Source organism: Tamandua tetradactyla, chromosome 26 (assembly GCF_023851605.1).
Source record: "Tamandua tetradactyla isolate mTamTet1 chromosome 26, mTamTet1.pri, whole genome shotgun sequence".
NCBI classification, from domain to species: domain Eukaryota; kingdom Metazoa; phylum Chordata; class Mammalia; order Pilosa; family Myrmecophagidae; genus Tamandua; species Tamandua tetradactyla.
In genome coordinates this window covers 4,752,800-4,772,997 of record NC_135352.1, presented here as the reverse complement: position 1 = coordinate 4,772,997, position 20,198 = coordinate 4,752,800, and the positions used below count along the sequence as shown (strand labels likewise).

Genomic DNA, 20,198 nt, shown 5'->3' with positions numbered 1-20,198 from the left:
AAAAAAAACAAAAAACAAAAAAACAGTTCAGTAGAGAATAAATTCCTCTTTATCTTCATGTGACTTTACTCATTCACCAAATAAAAAGCAAACCATGTCATTTTTATACAATTACCGACAATTCACATTCAAATCGGAAGAGTTAACTTTATAATAACAACTCAAGATATGTCAACAGATTATCCTTCTAGATCAGGATTTACCACACAACATTTACTCATTAAAAAAAGCAAGCAAAGGCATGAAATTGGCCAATCTTTTAAAAAAATGAGGGAGAAATATTTTCAAATGTGAATTCAGTACCTGAACAATAGAAATAAAACAAAAAAAAATTGGTGATTTTTTCTTCTTTCTCCCAACTAAGGTACAGTTTTTTGTCCCTTATGCTTTTAAAGAAACAATATTTCTAATTAGAATGCCTTGCTAATCTACCAATTTTACTCCATTTAAATAAGAGTACTTTTACAAAAGGTTATATTGTATGATTTTATTTGTATCAAATGTCCAGAATAGGCAAACCCATAGAAACAGAAAGATTAGTAGTTATCAGGGACTGCAGGAGAACAAGAAATGGGTGACAGCTAACGGGTATAGGGTTTCTTTTTGGGGTGATGAAAATGTTCTGAAATTGGATGGTGGTGATGGCTGTACAACCTTGTGAACATACTAAAAGTCACTGAATTGTACACTTAAAAAGGGGTGAACTTTACGGTCAGTGAATTATCTTTCAATAAAAAAATTAAGAATGCTCTAAAAGAAATTAAGGAAGTATTTATGTACTTTTCTCACAATAAAGTCTACAATACCCATTCAAAGAATTACTGGTTTGTGTACACATGTTAAATGTGCTTTAATTTTTTAAAACAGCTTTTCACTTATTATTAAACTGCAGTAATTGAAAGATGAGGCACTGGCTGAGGGATAAACAATGAAACAGGGGTTAGAGCCTAGATAACAGACCCAAACCTATACAGGAACTTTGCATATGTCAGATTCAATTCAGCACTGCAGATTAGTGAGGTAAGGATAAAGGATTCAATGAATGATACTGGGACAAATGCTTATCTATATAGAAAAAACATTAGTTTTCTCATCATACAGTATACTAATCCCAGGTAGACTGAAGACTAAATATAAAAAGAAAAGCTTTAATAAGGCTTTTAGGAAAAACAAGAACAGGAGATCTTTATAAACTCAGGGTGGGGAAGGATTTCTTAAACAACGTACAAAGACTATAAAAACATAATTGCTAAAATCAACAATATTAATTGACAGAGCTGTTTCCCAAAAAACAATACAAACAAGTGAAAAGACAAATTCATAGCCTGGGAGAAGATAACTGCAATGCATAAAACAAAGCAGATTCCACCCTACAACTTTCTTCCACATCTGCCTGGTTCTAAATTCACTGGCTTTACCTTATTCTTTCTCATACGGATTAGAGCAATTGCTTCCCAACTGTTCTTCCTGCTTTCAATTGTACCCACCTCTAATTCATGCTCCATAGTACTGATGGTAGTAGAAACAAAACAAAACAAAAAACTTTCAAATTTAATAACCTCCCCATGGCTCTCCAATGCCTTAGGATAAAATCTGAAAGCAGAAAGCCCTTCCTGATCTGGCCCCTGCCTACTTCTCCAGCCTCTTCTTCTAAGGTTGCAGCTTTCCCACCTTGCCCTCCACAATTGTAGAATTTCCTTTCTCCTCTTCTAGTCATCTTTTAAGGTTCTACTCAGATGAGTTAAAATAGTAGACAAGGCTATTTCAGACAACCCCACGTACAATCACATACCCTCTGAAGCCAGGTCAAGTCTCTCTCCTGCTGACATAGTACACAGCATCCTACCTACACTTCTACTATAGCACTTAATACACTGTATAAGGCTATCTTGACATAAAGGATGTTTGTGTGTAAATGAACATATCTCAAAACATTTGTGTAAGAAATAATAGTAAAATACTTTATTACATTAATTCTGGATACCAGCTGCTGTCTGTTAATTGCCCTCTGTAGGTGAGACAAGGATGGGCCGAGGTTCATGCGAGCTCTTCCTTCCTTCCCATTCTGCTGCTGCTACAATGGGAAGGAGACCAAAAGTTACAGCCGTGTTGTCCCCACCCCAAGCCATACAGGCTTCCCTAATAAAACAAACATTTACTGAGCACCTACTTTTGACCAGACATTGGGCTACTAAAGTTACAGGGATGTAGTCCCCATGATGTTAGCTTACATTACCAGAGAGAGAGAAACAAAAAAAGGAAAGTGCTGGACTTGAGGCTCAGAATTGCTCTTGGTAAGATTCATTTCTTCACCTCATACTAAGTGCCAATTTTATGTCAAGTCCTGGGCATTAGAGATAAAAGGTGAACAAGACAAGAGTCCCTGCTGGCAAAAGGGGTCAACAGATGACAAGGGGAAATATTCAGGGTTGAAAGCTGGGACCGCAGGGGCAGGGAGAAGATACAAGGGACATCAGGCATTTCCAGTTTTAGGAAACAAGTGCTAATCTGGAATGTGAGGGAGAGGGACTTCTTCCCAAAGACCTATAGTAAACCACCACCAAAGAGTTTCGGTAAAGAGTGTTCTTGGCTTTTAATATCACAGCTTTCAGTTGATTTAGATTATCAGAAGGGCCTTTCTTGATATTTTATAAAACCAAAGTACAAGTATTTAATTATGCAGTGACATACCTCAACCACATAATTTAGGGCAATAAAAGCAGCTTAGAGGCCAGAGAATAAAGAAAAACTGGAAGTCTATGTTGAGAACATGGGACTAGTTGTGCTGAGAACATGGGACTAGTCGATCTCTGAATCCCCAGAGCCAACTACAGTGACAGGCACATTATCAACAAAGAAATGAGTACTAGATAGACGGGAATACTACAAGAAGGAGTCACAGAATTAGACTGATTAATAGTTTAAAAGTTTTAATATGACCTAATACCATTAAATAACTAATATTACTGAAAGGTCACCAGTTGTTTATAGCAGCATGCAATGAGAACTGACTGTACAGATTTGCCTTTTCCTGTCTAAGAAAGGGCCCAAGAATCTGCAGTGTGATTATTTATATGTCCAACACAAAGCCAAACTAGCAGAAGGTAATTGGGTCACTAAGGAAAGTAACAAAACAGTATTTGTCCCAATTATTTCCAAACTTTTTCAGAAGTTTTGTAGGTAATCTTTTTTTACTTTAGCAAATAATTGTCTCATCAAAAAAAAAAAAGAGAGAGAGAGAAAAATATATGAAGTATTTTATTCAATATTGGAAATACAAAAAATAAACACATCATTCAAAAGAGTCACAGGCTGACTATAAGAATTTTTTAAAAAGGAAACTTTTAAGCATTTACAGAACCATATTTAATATGACTCTCACTACCATGAATTTTTTTTTTTCATGGGCAGGCACCAGGAATCGAACCCAGATTTCTGGCATGGCAGGCGAGAATTCTGCCACTGAGCCACTGTCACATCACCCTACTACCATGAATTTAATAATAATTTTATAGGAATATATAAATTAATGGCAACATATGATGACTAATATTTTTCAAACAGTGGGTTATATTATAAAGTGAAGCTTTATCTTTTGTTGCAGCATATAAAAGCTACAGACACTACAAACAGGGTTAAAGGGACACTATCATAACATTATCACTGTCAAACATAAACAATAAGAATCTGGAATTCATAATAAGATGACTTTCCTTTTTTTGCATCATTTTTAGACAAATAAGAAACCCATGCTAAACACGAAATAAACGTTAGAATGCTATGCTTAGAGAAACTTCAGCATTCAGAGAATTGCCAAGTGTTCAGTTCTGGAACTTATGTTTAATTCCCAAAGCAAAGTGTAGCAGTGTTTTTTTCAGTCATTGGGTGAAAACTCTATTTTAATGCTAACAAAGGTACTGGGTACTTTTATGTCTTGCTTGTTGCTGTATTTCCACCCTCTTGTACGATACATGAATGAAGAAAACTTCTAAATCAATGTAGGGATGGCAGATAAGACTAAAGGAAATAATAACTGCTATTTTTTAAACTAATTTTTAATTTCCAACCAAATAATGAAGACACAAGAAAATATTTTTTGGCTATCAAAAACTCAGCCAGGGGGTGGCAAGTGTAATTCAGTGGTAGAATTCTCGCCTGCCATGCAGGAGACCTGGGTTCGATTCCAAGTCCATGCATCTCCCAAAACAAACAAAAATTCAACAAACAGTTCTGTAATAATGGGATAATCACATGGAAAAATAATGAAATGTGACCCTACCACACAGCATACAATGAAAAAAAAAAGCGCAACCAAAGACCACAGCACAGTATCTGACCTCAACTTCAGCATATATAATTATGCAGATAATTTCAGTGTGTAACCTTTTTTGGAAACCCCATCAAACTGTTATGTCACATTAATCTCTAAAATTACTAACATTTTCTAAGACCCAAATATAAGTTACCAAGTTAAATTTGGTTTTTGATATCTGGACTTTATGTAACTCACTAATTAAGAGGTAAGTGATCTATTTTCCAAATATATGACTGAGAACTGGACAAGGCAGGTGTGCCGGTTTGAAGCTATTATGTACCCCAGAAAAGCCATTCTTTTAATCTTGATTCAGCACTGGGGGGGGGGGCCTTTTGATTAGATTATCACCACAGAGATGTGACATGTCCAATTCTGGGTGTGATCTTTTAGTTAGGAGACACGACTCCACCCATTCAGGGTAGGTCTTGATTAGTTCCCTGGAGTCCTTTAAAAGGAGAGACATTTTGAAGACAGGCATTTGGAGAGCAAAAGTGACAGAGCTCACAAAGCCAGAGATCTTTAGAGATGCAGAAGGAAAATGCCCCCGGGGAAACCTTATTAAACTGAGAAGCCAGGAGAAAAAGCTAGTAGATTTTGCCATGTGCCTTCCCAGCTGATAGAGATGTCCAAAAGCCAAAGACCACAGCGGATGCCAGCCATGTGCCTTCCCAGTGTTCTGGGGGGCATTAGCCTTTCTTGAGAGAAGGTAACCTTTTGCTGGTGCCTAAATTTGGATATTTTCATAACCTTGGAACTATAAACTTGCAATTTGTTAAATTTCCTTTTTTAAAAGCCATTCCATTTCTGGTATATTGCTTTCCCGCAGCTTAACAAACTAATACAGTAGGCAATACATTTATTAATGAGTTTGTATCCTAGAAAGAGCTTTCTCATCCTCAGCACTAAGAGACTTGGGGCTGGAAAATCCTTTGTTGTACAGGCTGTCCTCTGCATTGTAGGATGTTTAGCATCATCTCTGATTTCTACTCACTAGATGACGGTAACACCAGTCATGACAATCAAAAATGATTCTAAGAGGAAGTTTAGGGTCATGTCTATTCTAGAAGGAAAGCTAGAGGATGAAATATGGGACTGTGTAACACAGTGAACCCTGTTGTGGATGATTAAAAGTACAAATATAAGAATGTTCTTCCATGAACTAGAATAAATATATGCTACTACTACAAGATGCTAATAATAGGTTGGTATATGGGGAAAAAATGTACTTACTGCAAACTGTGACTATAGTTAACAGTAATATTCTTCCATCAATTGTAACAAAGATACCACACCAGTAATAAGTGTCAATAACAGGAGTCTATAAGGGGCATGGGTTTTTCTTTTCGGAGCAATGAGAATGTTCTAAAGTTGACTGTGGTGCTGAAAGCACAACTCTGTGATTATACCAAGAGCCACTGATTGTACACATTGGATGGACTGTACGGTGCATGAACAAAACTGCAAAAAAAAAAAAAAAAAAAAAAGAATGCTCCTAGACATTGCTAAATGTCCCCTAGAGGGCAAAATCACTCTCAATTGAAAATCACTCTACTAGAAGAATGTTCACTAAATATAAACGATTACATTTTGTTCTCTTTTCACTTTACCTTTTCCTTCTCTATAGATTCTATAATGAACATGTAATTTTTTAAATAAGATTTTTCTAAAAGAAGAACATTAACTATAAACTATAAAATATTCATATTGATCCAGCTTATATCCTTTTTATGACTAATATGCAGGTGTCCCTGAATATGAAATATTTTTTGAGTATTCAAAATGTTAAACAAAATAAAAACTATAACTAAGATTAGATCCAGATTTTAATCTATATAAGAATATATCTCTATAAAATTACAAATGAAAACTATATTAAGGCTGTTTCAAGTAAAATATCATTTATTGAGCACTTAGAATGTGACATTCAAAGTGCTTTGGCAGTATCGTTTCATTTAATCCTAAAAAAAAAAAAATTTACATTAATTCCTCTCCTCCCCTATAAGGTGGGACTAATATCTCCATTTTCCACAGATGTGGAAACTGAAGCCAAGAGAGACTGGGAGGCCTATCCAAGGTTGCACATATAGTAGATGACAATAGCCAGCATTCAAACCCAAGCAGTCCTGTTCTGTGACCTGCACTCTTTGCCACATGTTACACTGTTACCGACCACTGAACCATTTTTTCTATAACATCTGTATTGTTTCAAAATGGGCAATGCTTACTGCTTTGGAAAACATCCCTATCACTTCAACGAACAAGCAGCATCTTCAATATGTACAGTCTGTGGTAGACAAAATAATGCCCCCTCCAAAGATGTCCACACAATCCCCAGAACCTGTGAGTCTGTTAGCTCAGACAGCAAAAAGGACTTTATAGATTTAATTAAATTAAGAATATTGAGGTTTCTCTAGGTAGGCCACTGCAATCACACACTTCCTTATACGTGAAAAAGGGAGGCAGGAAGGTCAGAGTCAGAGAGAGATTTTAAGATGCTATCTGCTGGCTTTGAAGATGATGAAATGGGGCTATAAGCCAAGGATGCAGAAAACTTCTAGAAGTTGGAAAAGGCTAGGAAAACAGATTCTCCCCCAAGACTTTCAAAAGGAACACAGCTTGCTAATACCTTGATTTTAGCCTATTGAAACCTGCATCAGACTTGCGAACTCCAGAAATCAGAGACTATATCTGTGCTGTTTTAAGCCACTAATTTTGTGGTAATTTGTTATAGCAGCAACAAAAACTAATATGGAAGTGTTTCTGAAAGCATTTCTAAATACTTTGTCTTCTTTAGTTTCACTAACATCCCTATAACAGAGGAAGAGAGGGAATTTCCTTAGATTCGTTAAATCTAAAATTTGGGGTACCTAAATTAGAAATTACCACTTAGAAGTCTTATTCAACCGTAACACAAGCAGTCCTATCTCTGGCAACAAATATGCTAACGTGACCTATAATTTATCTCTGGACAGTCAGGAAAAGCCATTAGATTTTAATTACTGGTAGGGTATTGCTGTTGTTGTCACCTTTTACACATGTAAAATAAATGGAAATTATTTCTTCTTGTTTTGTTGGCACAGCCACGGCTGCTTTCTATGCTCTGGAGTCTACTTTCATTGCAGTCTTACATCTGATGTAAAAAATGAAATGACAGTAAAGTCATTACCATACACAACACAATAATATATATGGGTCTTTTATTACCAAGATTCTTAAATTTGTGTTTAAGAATTTCTGACAACCAAAATCTCTGGGTCACACAATGGATTTTGTGGCTTATTTCTGCAAAAATATCTAGGGGAAAGAAAACTTGTAGTAGTAATGACAATACTATAATAATTTTTAAAAGTCTGTTAATTTTTTAAAATCTGTTCAACATATAACAGCTACAGTTAAAAAAAAAAGGAAAAGCCTTTCATTTCTTTTCCAAAGAACTATATTAAACCAATATTTCTCCTAATTAATCATCTCTATACGAAAATTTATTTCATAAAGGTGTGAACTTCCTAAATAAAAAGGCTATAATTCACATCCTAAAATACTATTTAACTATTTAAGAATACGTATGGAAACAGATGAGTAAAAACAAAAATCCTTTCCATACTTATCATGTTGGCAATCAGAAATCAGAAATTAAATCACCTAATTTACTCTAAGAGAAAATTTACATCCAACAATCCACAAATAACTCAAACCAGTATTAGCCAAATACGGCTTATGTCAGTCAAATTGTCTGTATCTGCACATGTGACAAATCCTGGGATGAGCTGGGACTTGACATCAAGGAATTGAGCAAACCTTCTCAACCAAAAGAGGGAAGAGAGAAATGAGACAAGGTTTCAGTGGCTGAGAGATGTCAAACAGAGTTGAGAGGTTATCCTGGAGGTTATTCTTACACGTTATATTGATATCCCTTTTTTAATTTATGGTGTATTAGAGTGGCTAGAGGGAAGTACCTGAAACTGTAGAGCTGTGTTCCAGGAGCCATGTTTCTTGAAGAGGACTGTATATAGCTTTCTTTTGCAATGTGACTGTGTGATTGTGAAAACCTTGTGCTTTATGTATGGTATGGACAGATGTGAAAAAAATATGGATAAAAAAATTAACAAATAATAGGGGGAACAAAGGTTAAAATAAATTGAGTAGATTGAAATACTACGGCTGCTTTCTATGTTCTGGAGTCTATGAGAGGGAGGGGTAAGGGGCATGGCATGTATGAGGTTTTTTTTTTTCTTCTTTTTTCTTTCTTTTGCTGGAGTGATGCAAATGCTCAAAAAAATGATCACAGTGATGAATACACAACTATGTGATGATGTTGTGAGCCACTGATTGTAACCATGTCAAGAATGTTTTTATGCTGCTTCCAATAAAATATTAAAAATAAAATGTGGCTGACTACTCAAAACCTGACTATGGAAATAGTTTCCCACTTTTTTTTTCATTTTATCAACTCTATGATGTTTTATGTGGACAGAATTTATTTAGTGCATATGTGTATATTTGGACAAAAGTTTACTTTATTTTAAAATAAGAGCTCCCAGACAAACTTTTCTATATACAATCATTCTAAACTAACTGGCTTCAATTACCCACACTAACATCTCCAAGACAATCAAAAGAAAGCTGAATTTCACCTTGCTTATTCACAAAGATCTCATGAGCTGTGCTCTTTCAGATATACATCTTATTCTTAGTAGAGTGCTTTTTTGGGTTTTGTTGCTGACATGGTTTATTACTGAACACCAACCATGTACCACATCTTATTCTGGGCCCTGGGAAAATCAAAAAAACAAAATTCTGGTCTCGTGAAAACCTTAATTAACAAGAAAATTTCAGACAGTGTTAAGCTACCATAAACAGCAAAATAATATAGTGACTAGAGGCTAGACTGTTATAAACAGTACTAATGTAATCAAAACCAGGAATCAGTTACACAGAGAGGTTGGAGGAACACAAGTGAAGAGGTGATTTCCCTTCAAGTTCGCTCTGTTCCAGAGGCTTCAATGGTATGGCTATAGTAAGCAGATTTAAACAAAAGTTTAGTCAAAGAGTCCTTGCATATAAAATTTAAGCCTTAAATATTACTTAACTATAACTAGTCCAAAAACTACTGAAATAAAGGCATTACATTTTGTATTTAAGTCATTTTGTTGGAACTCCATCAATTCAAAGAACCGTAAAAAATACTCTAGTTTTCAAATAACTATTACTGTTAAGTTGTCTCCTAAAGATTTGGTCACTATTTATGATAGTGAGCATTTTGGAAAAATGAGACTTTAAAAACCCAAATACATAAATAAGTTATCAGTAGAGCAAAGAATATGCAACCATGTTCATCTCTATTTAATTCTTTCATTTCACTACGAATATCTAGATTTGTGCTAGCCATATGCGGCTATTTAAATTTAAATAAATTAAAATTAAATAAAATTAAAAATTAAATTACTCAGTTATATTTGCCACATTTCAGGTGTTCAATAGCCATATGTGGTTAGTGACTACCATATTGGACAGCGCTGCTACACAACATTTCCATTATTACAAAAAGTTATACTGGACAGTGCTGATCTAAATTATCTCTCAAATTTTACCTAAACAAAACAACAAAATCTTAAATACATTCTGTATCTAACTTTTTCTTTTTAAGGGTAAGCAGAGAGAAATTTATTAGGAACACGTGAGAAAACATGAGGGCCACTCTCACAAAGACAGAGATGGAAAGGCGAAAAGCAAAGCCCAATGTTAGGCCATTTGCGTTTTAAAACAAATCTTCTTTTTATTATGTAATTTTATTGGGATATATTCACGTACCATATAATCATCCAAAGTACACAATCACGGTATTATCATATACTTGTGCTTTCATCACCACAAATTTTTTAACATTTTCATTACTCCAAAAAATAAAAATAAAAAGATTAAAAAATAATAATAACACTCAAAACATCATACCCCTTACCCCCACCCCCAAAGTACTTATTTATTTTTTTGTCCTTAGTTTTGACTCATCTGTCTGTACACTGGATAAAGGGAGTGTCAGTCCAAGGTTTTCACAATCATACAGACACACTGTAAAAGTTACATAGTTATACAATCATCTTCAAAAATCAAGGCTATTGGGTTAGAGTTCAACAGATATTTCCTTCTAGCTACTCTAATACACTAAAAACTAAAAAGAAATATCTATATAATACATAAAAATAACCTCCACAATGACCTTTCAACTTTGAAATCTCTCAACCACTGAAACTCTATTTTGTTTATTTCTCTTCCCCCTTTTAGTCAAGAAGGCTTTCTCAATCCTTCGATGCCAGGGCCAAGGCTCATCCCCGGGAGTCATGTCCTGTACAGAAAGAGGGCAGTGAGTTCATTTGCAGAGTTCGCTTAGAGAGGCCACATCTGAGCAACAATAAAAGGGGTTCTCTGGGGGTGACTCCCAAGCATAATTATAAATAGGCTTAGCTTCTTCTTTGCAGGAATAAGTTTCACCAGGGCAAGCTCCAAGATCAAGGACTCAGCCTATTAAACTGGTCGTCCCCAGTGTTTGCGAGAATATCAGGAATTTCAGATAGGAAAGTTTAATAGCTCTATGTTTCCCCCAGTCCTTCACGGGGACTTTGCGACTACTTTTTTTATTCTCTTTCCAAATTACTCTCAGATGTATTGGGGCATCACACTAAGCAATACAAACACACAAGATCTCACTCCTTATTAAAGGTTCTAATCATAAACTTTTAAAAGAAATTGGTGAATGATACTACGATGTTAGAAAGAGAGAAGTCACATACTAGAAAGTCACATATGAGGGACAGTTTAGCAAACAGATCTGTATGCTAGAATAGGCCAAACTCAGATAAGTCCAGGGGCAAGTAAAATGTCCACAAAGCAGAAGCATGTATTCTGACAATCACAGGACTTGAATTTAAGTTCTGATTCAACTTCTAAGTTAGCTACATGAACTTTGAAGAGATACATCATCTCTGGACTTTCATTTATTATATATTCTATATGGGGAGTTAAATCAGTAGATTTGGATATCAGAAATTACCCTGAAAATGGTGAAATGGGCTGTAATTCCTCCTAGTTATCAACATATAAATGCATGGCTTGGATTTTCATTCTGACACGAACATATGTGTGTGTGTATATATATATATATATATATGTGATTTCAAAAATTACCTTCCAATAGACTGTACAACAGGACTGACTGTAAAACTTCAGAAATGGATAGCACACTTCCTGATTGTAGCATAATAACGTAAGTACACTGAATGAAGCAAAATGTGAGTGTGATTGAGGGAGAAGGGCTGGGGAATATATGAAACAGAAGGAAAGATAGAAGATAAATACTGAAGTGGTATAACGTAGGAATGCCTAGAGTGGACATAATGGTGATTAAATGTACAAATTAAAAAATGTTTTTGCATGAGGAAGAACAAATGAATGTCAGTATTGCAGGGTGTTGAAAAGAGATGGTATATGAGAAAAATACAATCAATGTAAGCGAGGGTCTATAGTCAACAGTAACACTGTAATGTTTTCACTGAATGTAACAAGGGCATTATACCCAAACTAAATGTCAACAGGCAAGGGGATTGGGAAAGGGGTATGGATTCTTTGTGGAAGAAAAGGAAATGTCTTCAGATGGCGTAAGGTGGCAAAGGCATGGCTATACACTTAGGCCAGATTGTATGATGTGTGAATAAAACTATATAAAAATGAACAGAGAAAAAAATGAACAGAGAGAAACAAGTGCTAGAGAAAATGCAGAGAAAGAGATGTACCTATTCACTGTTGGTAGGGAAATTAGAGGTACAGCCCCTTGGAGGGCAGTGTGGGGGTGCCATAGGAGGCTAGGGGTGCGTTTACTATATGATCCTGAAACCAGCTACTCAGTATATAATTGGAAGAACTGAGTCTGGGGATGCAGACATTTGCATACTGGTGCTTCTGGTGACAGTGTTCCCTATCCACATGAACAGATGTGGCCTAAGTGTATAGCAACTGAGAAATGAAAAGGGGAACTACGGTGTATACATACAATGGACTACTGAGTGGCCTCAAGAAGGAATGAAATTGTGAAGCATGCAACTAGATGAATGATCATTAACAGCTGTAAGTTGAATGAAATGTCAGGAACAAAAAGACAGATATTATCATGCCTCAATCATATGGACTAACTATAATACAAATACTCAGTGAACTAAAGCCCAGAGCATGGGATATCAGGTTGGGGCTTATTGTAAAAGGGTCCTAGATTATAAGCTCTTACAGCAGTCACATATATTCAGGTGATACAACTGTTAATTCTAAATTCTGAGATATCGAGCTGTTTGTATATAACATGGTCTTGCTCAGAAATTTGGGTATTTACAACTGTTAATTCTAAACTCTGAGATACCGAGCGGTTTGTATATAACATGGTCTTGCTCAGAAACTTTGGGTATTTATGTAACACCTGAGACACAGAGTTAGAGCTCTGAAGCTATGAAAGTCAGCAGTACTCCATACAGGAACTGTTTAATAAGTCGAAAAAGTGATCAGACATTGAATAGAGATATGAATGAAGCTGATCTGAACAGGCCCAAGGTATATCAGAAGACTGGGTAAAGGATGAAACTGTTCATATTTTAAAACTTCAACTTCTGTGTAAGACTAAAGGGAGAGTTGCCTATTTGGTTCAAAATTTCTATTTCCTAATTTAACTTGTATGGTCAGTTTAGTTGAACACCCTAAGTATGTAGAATCTTGAATAGGGTGTGAGATCTTGTTGATTTGTCGAGGTTAGTGTGATGCCCCAATAAATCCCAGAGTGATTTGGACAGTGAATACAGAAGTATTTGCAAAGTTCCCTTGGGGGAATGGGGAGAAAGGAAGAAATATTCAACTTCCCCATTTGGAAATTTTGATATTCTTGCAAGCAGTGGGGATAATCAAATCAATAAGCAGAGCCCTCAATCTTGGGGTCTGCCCCTATGAAATTTATTCTTGCAAAGGATAGGTTAAGCCTACTTAAAATTAGGCCTAAGACAAAAAATGTTTATTTAGTACAAAATTTATATTTTGACTATCCTTTGTGGGGTTATGTTTCATATGAACAAACCCCAAGACTGGGGGCTCAGCCTATAGCTTTGGTTGTCCTTGTGGATAGGCCTACTTAAAATTAGGGCTAAGAGGCACCCCCAAGAGAACCTCTTTTGTTGCTCAGATGTGACATATCTCTCCCAGCCAACACAACAAGCAAACTCACCACCCTCCCCCTGTCTATGTAGGACACGACTCCCAGGAATGTGGACCTTCCTGGCAACGTGGGACAGAAATCCTAGCATGAGCTGAGACTCAGCATAAAGGGACTGAGAAAAACCCTAGAATGAACTAAGACTCAGCATCAGGGGATTGAGAAAAACTTCTTGACCAAAAGGAGAAAGAGTGAAATGAGACAAAATAAAGTGTCAATGGCTGAGAGATTCCAAACAGAGTCGAGAGGTTATCCTGGAGGTTATTCTTACGCATTAAATAGATATCACCTTGTTAGTCAAGATGTAATGGAGAACAAAGGATAGGTCAAGCCTACTTAAAATTAGGCCTAAGAGTCACCCCCAAGAGAGCCTCTTTTCTTGCTCAGATGTGGACTCTCTCTCCAGCCAACACAACAAGCAAACTCACCACCCTCCTCCTGTCTATGTGGGACATGACTCCCAGGGCTGTGGGTCTTCCTGGCAAAGTGGGACAGAAATCCTAGAATAAGCTGAGACTCAGCATCAAGGGACTAAGAAAAACCCTAGAATGAGCTGAGACTCAGCATTAAGGGATTGAGAAAACTTCTCGACCAAAAGGGGGAAGAGTGAAATGACACAAAGTGTCAATGGTTGAGAGATTCCAAACAGAGTCCAGAGCTTACCCTGGAGGTTATTCTTTCGCATTAAGTAGATATCACCTTGTTATTCAAGATGTAATGGAGAGGCTGGAGGGAACTGCCTGAAAATGTAGAGCTGTTTCTTGATGATTGTATAATGATATAGCTTTCACAGTGTAACTGTGTGATTGTGAAAACCTTGTGTCTGATGCTCCTTTTATCTACCTTGTTAACAGACGAGCAGAACATATATGGAATAAAAATAAATGATAGGGGGAACAAATGTTAAGATAAATTAAGTTTGAAATGCTAGTGATCAATGAAAGGGAGAGGTAAGGGGTATAGTATATATGAATTTTTTTCTGTTTTCTTTTTATTTCTTTTTCTGCATAGATGTAAATATTCCAAGAAGTGATCATGATGATGAATATGCAATTATGTGATGATATTGTGAATTACTGATTATATATGTAGAATGGAATGATCAAAAGTTAAGAATGTTTGCATTTGGTGTTTTTTGGTATTTAAAAAAAAATTAGGCCTAAGAGTCACCCAAGAGAACCTCTTTGGTTGCTCAGATGTGGCCTCTCTCTCTAAGCCAACTCAGCTGTGAACTCACTGCCCTCCCTCCTACGTGGGACATGACTCCCAGGGGTGTAAGTCTCCCTGGTAATGTGGGGCTGAAAGCCTGGGATAAGCTGGGACCCGGCATCAAGAGATTGAGAAAAAGCCTTCTTGACCAAAAGGAGGAAGAGGATAATGAGACAAAATAAAATTTCAGTGGCTGAGAGATTTTAGAGTCGAGAGGTTATCCTGGAGGTTACTCTTATGCATCATACAGATATCCCTTTTTAGTTTATGGTATATTGGAGTGGCTAGGGAAGTATCTGAATCCTGAGCTGTATTTCAGTAGCTTTGATTCTTAAAGACAATTACATAAAGATAAAATGTTTACAATGTAACTGTGTGATTGTGAAACCTTGTGTCTGATGTTCCTTATATTCAGGGTATGGACAGATGAGTAAAAAATATGGATTAAAACAAATATTAGGGGGGACAAAGGGTAAAATAAAGTGGGTAGATGTAAACACTAGTGGTTAATGAGAGGAAAGGTAAGGGGTATGTATGAGCTTTTTCTTTTTATTTCTTTTTCTGGAGTGATGCAAATGTTCTAAAAAATGATCATGGTGATGAATACACAACATGTGATAACTTTGTGAGCCACTGATTGTACACAATGTATAAAATGTAAGTGTGTGAAGATTTCTCAGTTAAAAAAAGAAAGAAAAAAATTACCTTCCATACTGAATATTTAAGTACATCCATAATTTGTAATATCAAACAATTACATGAAATTCACAACCAATACTTATCTATATAAGTATCTTATAAAGTCAGCATGGCCAGCATATTTTTCTCTGCAAAATTCTCAAAGTATTCAATGTGTGTTAGAAAAGCTGTACATTTTCTTCTAATTTTAATTTTTTTATTTTTCTGAGTTTATATGGAATGAAACTGTTGTCAAAAGTAAAGCCGTATCTATTCCACAGTATGTTTAACCTTAGTGTGACCACCCTAAATGTTTTTTGAAACACTTAAATTTTCCATTAAAAATGTGTTAAGTTGGAGTTCTCTGTATAGAGTTTGTATTACTTTTGCAACTGTCCTATAAATTTGAAACTATTTCAAAAGTAAAAGTTTTTTAAAAATGTGTTAAGAGAAGGATGATAGCCAGAGACATTCAACTATTATGTATTAAGAAGTAACTTGCATAGGACAGAACATAAAGTACAAAGACTATATCTTATTTCATTTAACCATAAACTATGTCATTAAACTCACAGTTTTCATTTGACTAGGACTTCATTAAATTACACAATATTTTAGGTTGCTTTGTAGTTCTTATTTTTTCCTGACTAAACCACACACTATTGAACTGCCTTCAAACAATACAAAACTTACTAGTAAAACACCGTTTCCTTTATCTATTTGATTTAACCTCAACCGCCTTCACTCTGTTCTTGATCACACCCAGCAAAAACAGGCATGGTTTAACCAAATATAGGAAATTTACATTAAATTATTTTTCCAATCCCAGCAAGGGTACTGGCTGGCTCACACTGAAAATTACAAACTAAGAACTCATAACTTTCATCAGTCATCTTGTTCCAGTCACTGTGAAATCTAGTAAACTAACAAGTTCAGCCACATATTTTCCTACTTCTTTACCCAACAAGCTTTTAAATTATAGTAAAGGGAAAATGGTGCCTAAAGTTTGTGTTAAAATTATGCAAATGCTCAAATTTTATTTTCTTCTACCTTGTATTTTCCATTCCCCTACCGGGAGGCAAAAAGAATGCATGTGTAGTTTTAGAAATACTAAGCAATTAATCATAATGTTTAAAATAATAATTTACTAAGTTTACCTTTCCTATAAAGACCAGTTTCGTTTGATTCATCAGGTTTATCACTTAGTATCTTAGGTTCAACTGTTTCCAACATTTAGTTTTTACAATGAGCAATAAAAGTTAGAACATTAAGAACATCACACTGTATGTTCAAACTTTACGTTATAACCGATTTGCTTAATCGGGACACTAAGCTTCAGTGATACTATGGCCATCGTGAAGTGGTTAGAAGCACGGTGGAAGTAGATTTAGATGAGAAAGTTAAATTCATGTTCATACTCGTACCAGCACAAACCTCCTACCAACTGAGTTGTCTCCACCATGCAAAGACACAGTTCAGTTGTTAACAATCGGCTGTTACTCCTTTTATCTACCTTGTCAACAGACGAGTAGAACATATGGAATAAAAATAAATAACAGGGGGAACAAATGTTAAAATAAATTTAGTTTGAATGCTAGTGATCAATGAAGGCAATGGGTAAGGGGTTTGTAGGTATAATCTTTTTGTTTGTTTGTTTTTTTCTTTCCTGTGTTCATTTTATTTCTTTTTCTATTGTCTTTTTGTTTCTTCTTCTGAATTAATGCAAATGTTCTAAGAAATGATGAATATGCAACTAGGTGATGATATTGTGAATTACTGATTATGGATGTTATTTTATTTAGTTTCTTATTTTTTAATTAATAAATTAATTTAAAAAAGAATAAGTGAGTAAAATAATAATAATAATAATAAAACAAACAAACAATCGGCTGTTACTTTCTCTGAAAGTGACCCTAGACCAGGTGAGCTATTTCTTCATCTATTAAACGTGAGATAAGACACAAATTCCTGTTGGATACATTATTTTTCTTTAGATTTAAACTTTAGTAATTATGCTAATTTCCAAAAGTTCTGTAGGATACAGCAGTTATTTCATATATTTACACTAAGAAGTATATAAACAAGTGCTTCCCCACATGCACATACTTTTCTTTTCCAGCCATATGTACCACACACTTTTTAAAAAGATTTTTTTATTGTATAGTATAACATATATACAAAACAAAGAAATAAAAAAGCAATAGCTCTCAAAGCACTCTTCAACAGGTAGTTACAGGACAGATCCCACAGTTTGTCATGGGCTACCATAGGACCTTCTCACATTTTTCCTTCTAGCTGCTCCAGTAGGTGGTTAGAAGGATTAAATTTTTTTTTATGATCACAATCAACTTTTTTCCTTTTTTTTGTGAAAAATAACATATACAAAAAAGCAATAAATTTCAAAGCACAGCATAACAAACAATTAGTTGTAGAACATATTTCAGAGTTTGACATGGGTTATAATTCCACAATTTTAGGTTTTTACTTCTAGTTGCTCTAAGACACTGGAGACTAAACAAGGTATCAATTTAATGATTCAGCATTCATATTCATTTGTTAGTCCTATCTTCTCTGTATAACTCCACTACCACCTTTGATCTTTCCATCCCCTCTTTTGGGGTGTTTGGGCTATGGCCATTCTAACTTTTTCATGTTGGAAGATCTGTCAATAATATGGGGTAGAGAGATGGAACTATCTGATGTTCTGTAGAGACTGGGCCCTCAAGGTTTCAGGACTTGTCTGGTCCAGGGATTCATCTGGAGGTTGCAGGTTTCTGGAAAATTGCTCTAAAACATGGAACTCTTGTAGAACCTTACATATTGCCCTAGGTGTTCTTTAGGATTGGCTAGAATGGTCCTGATTGTAGTTTGGTAGTTTATGATACGTAGCAATGTCTAACTGAAGCTTGCATAAGCGCAACCTCCACAGTAGCCTCTCAACTCTATTTGAACTCTCTCTGCCACTGATACTTTTTTTAATTTTTTTTTTATTAATTAAAAAAAGAATTAACAAAACAATTAGAAATCATTCCAATCTACATGTACAATCAGTAATTCTTAATAACATCACATAGTTGCATATTCATCATTTCTTAGTACATTTGCATCAATTTAGAAAAAGAAATAAAAAGACAACAGAATAAGAATTAAAACAATAATAGAAAGAAAAAAAACAAAAAAAACAAAAACAAAAAACCTATACCTCACATGCAGCTTCATTCAGTGTTTTAACATAATTGCATTACAATTGGGTAGTATTGTGCTGTCCATTTCTGAGTTTTTATATCCAGTCTGTATCCCTTCATCTCCAGTTATCCCTTCTCTTTTTTTTTTTTTTAATTAACGGAAAAAAAGAAATTAACCCAACATTTAGAGATCATACCATTCTACACATGCAATCATTAATTCTTAACATCATCACATAGATGCATGATCATCATTTCTTAGTACATTTGCCTTGGTTTAGAAGAACTAGCAACATAACCGAAAAAGATATAGAATGTTAATATAGAGAAAAAAATAAAAGTAATAATAGTAAAATCAAAACAAAACAAAACAAAAACCTATAGCTCAGATGCAGCTTCATTCAGTGTTTTAACATGATTACTTTACAATTAGGTATTATTGTGCTGTCCATTTTTGAGTTTTTGTATCTCTGCCACTGATACTTTATTAGTTATACTTCTTTTCCCCCTTTTGGTCAGGATAGAATTGTTGATCCTACAGTGCCAGACCAGATTCATCCCTGGGAATTATCTTCCACATTGCCAAGGGCTTTCACCCCTGGATGTCATGTCCCACATAGGGAGGAGGGCAATGATTTCACTTGCAGAGTTGGGCTTAGAGAGAGAGTAAGGACACATCTGAGGAACAAAAGAGGTCCTCCAGAAGTAACTCTTAGGCATGCCTATAGGCAAGTCTAATCTTCTCTGCTACCTACATAAGCTTCACAAGAGTAAGCTTCAGGATCAAGGGCATGGATACATTTTTTTATATATTAAAAAGTAATAAAGGGGCAGGCCACAGTAGCTTAGCAGGTAGAGAACTCACCTGCCATGCCAGAGACCTGGGTTCGATTCCTGGTGCCTGCCCCCCCACCCCCACCAAAAAGTGTGCACGGGTGGTTCAGTGGTAGAATGCTCGTTTTTCATGTGGGAGACCCAGGTTCAATTCCTGGACCATGCACCCAAAAGAAAACAAAACAAAAAGTAATGTAGGGTGGGTGATGGTGGCACAGTGGCAGACCACTTGCCTGCCGTGCTGGAGACCTGGGTTTGATTCCCAGTGCCTGCCCATGCAAAAAAAAAAGTAATGTATTATCAACCATGTGCCTGGTACACTTCTAGGCACACTCTATCATTTTCAATCTGAACACTTATAACTCCAAGAAGTAATAATTTTCACCTCCACCTCAGATATAAGAAAACTAAGGCCCGGTGGTAAGAGATGATGGGAGATATGAACTCAGTTTTCCCTGACATTTGCCTTATATTACATTGTCCACCCATTTTTTTTTTAATTAACATTTTGTTCAATGTCTTAAAACAAACAGAGCAACTACTAGGGGTGTAAAGCAGTTAGAGTAAAGCAAACGTAAGAATAAAACCATATTTTCTGGAACATGATAAGTCTGCTATAGTTAATTATATAATTATAGCGTGTTTTCCATAGGCGTTTTCTAAAATAAGGTGTCTATCAAATCTGAATTAAAATAAAAGTATTTTAAACCATATTTGACACTTTCAATGACGACAT

The 20,198-nt window shown here is 35.4% G+C and overlaps 1 protein-coding gene across 8 annotated transcripts in view; it reads right to left on the bottom strand.

Annotated features, from left to right (window-relative positions):
- NSD3 (nuclear receptor binding SET domain protein 3) overlaps window positions 1-20,198 on the bottom strand; it is a 171,317-nt gene that overhangs the window by 140,665 nt on the left and 10,454 nt on the right. Inside the window, exon 2 of one of the 8 annotated variants that reach the window (XM_077144165.1) lies at window positions 1,970-2,074. The exons of the other annotated variants lie outside the window; for them this stretch is intronic. The gene's annotated coding sequence lies outside the window, so the exon portion shown is untranslated. The remainder of the gene's footprint in view (window positions 1-1,969; window positions 2,075-20,198) is intronic. 8 annotated transcript variants of the gene reach the window in all.